The sequence below is a fragment of the Octopus bimaculoides genome, chromosome 10 (genome assembly GCF_001194135.2).
Source record: "Octopus bimaculoides isolate UCB-OBI-ISO-001 chromosome 10, ASM119413v2, whole genome shotgun sequence".
NCBI classification, from domain to species: Eukaryota; Metazoa; Mollusca; class Cephalopoda; order Octopoda; family Octopodidae; genus Octopus; species Octopus bimaculoides.
The window spans coordinates 93,686,258-93,690,410 of NC_068990.1; the positions used below are offsets into that span (position 1 = coordinate 93,686,258).

Below are 4,153 nucleotides of genomic sequence, written 5' to 3' on the forward strand. Positions count from 1 at the left end.
ACCACCACTCACACACCTTCTTATACCATCATTTCCCCCCCCCCATTATTTCTCCTCTATATTGTTACTGTTTCTGCTCTTCCAGACACAGTTGTTCCCCTTTGCCCGTCAGATGTAAAAATTACTTTTTTGTTTTTTTTTATAGCTTCGTTGTGGCTGCCCGTCATCGTCATCGTCATCATCATCATCATCATTACTATTATAAGTTAGTGAGTTGGCAGAATCAACAAAATGAATCAGACAAAAAGCTTAACAGCACTTCTTCTGGTTCTTTGTGTTCTAAGTTCAAATTCAAGTACCCCTTGAGTACAGGAGCTGACGTCATCAACTTATCCACTCATAAGTTCCTCGGCGGAATTTGAACTCAGAACATAAAGACAGACGAAATATCACTGAGCATTTCGCCCGGCGTGCTAACACTTCTGCCAGCTCGATGCCTGCTTTGGTATGGTTTCTATGGCTGGATGCCCTTCCTAACGCCAACCACGAGTGAGTAAACAGTCATCATCATCATCAACTGTTATTAAGGATAGATATATATTTCATATACGTACATATATATATACATGAACACACATAAATACACACAGAGATTTGTCCATGTAAGTAAAATTGAGGTCCTAAAGGCATGCCATTTACGCCTATACCCTTTCACATATTCTGTCCCTGCAAATCTCTCCCCAACAACTTGTCTTACCAACACCCCCACCACCACCACTTGCATTCACAATTCACTACATTTTGATTCTGACTTTCCATTATTTTAATTATAATCTGTTATTTCTAAAAACAAACTTTATTCAAATATGTTTGTGAGATATTTTAACTTTGAAAGGCGAATTCACTGCAGATTATCATAGAGGGAAAAATTCTCACTTTATGCTAATAGGTGTAAAAACTATTCCCTATTGAAGACAGCATAACATTTCAGAAATGCCTCAAGGGTCCACTAGAGGGAGCCACTGGACTGACAATTGTGTTTTTTTTTTTTTTATCTTACACTTATTACCATAAAGAGAGATTTTTTTTCTCCATAATTTGCAGTCAATTTGCCTTTAGAAGTTAAAAAATGCCACAAACATATTGAAACTAACCTAAAGTTTGTTTATTTTCCCACCACTGCTTTCAGCTACAATTTATGTTTAATTATTTCTGTAGTACACTTACGTATATGTCGTAACACGTTTAGCTACATGTTGCAGTACATCAGTGTTACTGGGGTACATTTTGGGTGCAATTGCTCTATACTAATACAAAGTGACACCTGTATAGTAATGTAAACTTAGAGATACAATTGTGGAGAGGTTATTTGTTATTCTAATTTCATCATCATCATCATCATGGCTGTCATTATAACCATTGTTATGTTTAACCAACCCCTGCCTGGTTATCCCCATCAAGTATTTACTGAAATGTATTGACTAACATTGCAGGAGTCTGCTCACTGTTTATTCCTTAAGTAGCAGTCAAGTGTTGTGTGTCAATTTAGTAATCTTATAAATCATTGTAAATGGGAATGGAAGTTATTGAAGACGTAAACTACTTTACGGAGTCACAGCTTCCATATGTCTTGGTGTATCTTTGCATGTCTACATGAGACTCGGCTGTGGGAGACAGACAGACAGAAAAAACAAGCACAAGAGATAGAGTTAAAGCTGGTGCTAAGGTAAATATGGTTGAGACAATGGTAGAAGGATGGTGGGGGAGGGGGGAAGACAGTGACAACATCAATATGTGGTGTATGGGTTGATGCAGATTGTGAAGTGTGTAGTGTTTGTATGTAAAGTAAACAGAAGAAGACAGACAAACCAACTGACTGTGCAGTGTTATCTAAAGACCAAGCTAATCGATAAAATGTGTAAAGGCTGAACTAATCAATAAACCTGAGTAAAGACCAAAGTAATCGATAAACCAACTGAAAAACAAAATATTATGATTAAAAACACATCTTGTGAGCAGAGACTGTCAAAATGAATGGCAAGCTTGATTAGTTTTTAATTTTGATGGTGCAGAATTCAATATCTCTTCTCCTGCCTTCTTTCTTTATCTCTCTAACCATCATCATCATCATCATCAGCAGCAGCAGCAGCAGCAGCAACAGCATCATCATCAAAACCACTACCATCATCATTGTCAACATCATCAACACCATCATCATCATCAGTAGTATAACAATATCTTAATGTTTATTTTATGCGCTGATATGGGTTGGACACATCTGCAGTCCTGTGTCACCTCCTCTGAGAAACTGGAGAGTTTTCTCAGATTTTAATTTACCATTTTTCTGGGTAAGATAAGGAATGGTTAAGCATTCCTTCCTTTCAACTACAAACCCAACCCATAATATAATCCTCATGTATTTCTTCTATTCCTATTTGCAACAATATTGCCATTTCTCTGGCAAACCAATTCTCTTCAGAATTCCACTTTAAGGGAACCACTTTAAGGGAACCACTTTAAGGGAACCACTTTAAGGGTGTTTCCCACTCCTCCCTTTGCTGTTGTTCTGTCGTTGTTGTTGCCAGAACTTATTCACTTGTTCGCTCTCAACCACCCCACCCCCCAACTTTCAACTCTGGCAACTACAAACCTGTCTAATGGTCGACCCTCTTGATTCTGTCCGACGTGTGCAAGTATTTGTGAATGTGTGTGTGTGTGTGTGTGTGTGTGTGTGTGTGCAGCTATGTTAACAGATGTAATGATTACCAGATGCTTAAGAAGTTTACTTCATAATCGTGAGGTGCCAGGTTCAATCTCACTTTGTGGCACCTTTGGAAACTATGTTCTACCAAAACCTTCGATGGACCCAAACCATGTGAGTGGAACTGGTTAAAGAGAAATTGTGCGGAAAACTCATGGATGGATTGTACTTGTAGTTCAAGGGAAAAGAACCATTGTGGTGCTGATCTGTGAGATACGCAGCCGTTTATACTTAATGAGTTTAAAGGTGTGGTGATTGACTCAGTGGGACTCAAAATAGAAAGTAATGCAAAATTCATTTACAAATGTTATGCATGTGTGTGTGTAGTTTAAAATAAACACACACACACACGCATGCATGCACACACATACACATGCACAACACACACACACATGCAAATACACACACACACACACAAGCATGCGCACATGCACTCACATACACGCACCAATACATGCAAGCACACATACACATGCACTCACACACACATGCACTCACACACACACAACACCATTACCACCACCTCACCCATACCCTCTCTCCCCTACCCTCTCCCTTGTATGACCAACATGTAAGGCACAGTCCTTCTTATATTCCATCAGAGAACAATTTGACCCCTTATTGATCATCCTTGATTTCAAAGTTTCTGACCCCTTTTCTCTGCTTTTTACTTTCTCGTATATTTAAGGCCCAGCGAGACACTTTCTACATGTGCGTGTGTGTCTGTGTGTGTGTGCATGTGCGTGCGTGTGTATGCATGTGTGCGTGTGTACATGCTTGTACCTATAAATGTGTATATGTATGCATGTGTATGTGTTTGTGTGTACTTGTGTGCACATGAGAGCATATATGTACATGTGTGTGCGTATTTGTACATATGTGTACACGTGTGTATGTGCATGCATATGTGTGTGTGTGTAAGAGAGAAAGGGAGGGAGAGAGAGAGAAAGGGAGAGAGAGAGAGAGAGAGGAGTGAACTAGAAATAGAAATTGCTGGAATGGTTTAATGTTTCAGAACAGAGCAACTGTTTATTTCCAGAACTGATGCTGGAATTAGCTGATGAAGAGAGGTTAAAATATATCTGTGTGATAACTAATAGAGAACATAATTTTTGCAAGCCTAGTACTTATTCTATTGGTCTCTTTTTGCTGAACCGCTAAGTTATTGGGATGTAAACACACCAAGATCAGTTGTCAAGCGATGCTGGGGCGGGGAACAAACACACACACACACACACACATATACGACAGGCTTCTTTCAGTTTCTGTCTACCAAATCCACTCACAAGGTTTTGGTTAGCTTGAGGCTATAGTAGAAGAGACTTGCCCAAGGTGCCATGCAGTGGGACTGAACCTAGAACCATGTAGTTGGTAAGCAAGCTACTTACCACACAGCCACACCTGCATATATATCACACACACACACACACACACACACACACACACACACAC

At 39.4% G+C, this 4,153-nt stretch overlaps 1 protein-coding gene across 1 annotated transcript in view; it reads right to left on the reverse strand.

Moving 5' to 3' along the window:
* Positions 1 to 4,153, reverse strand: part of LOC106883679 (uncharacterized) — a 15,667-nt gene that overhangs the window by 5,659 nt on the left and 5,855 nt on the right. The window lies entirely within an intron of this gene.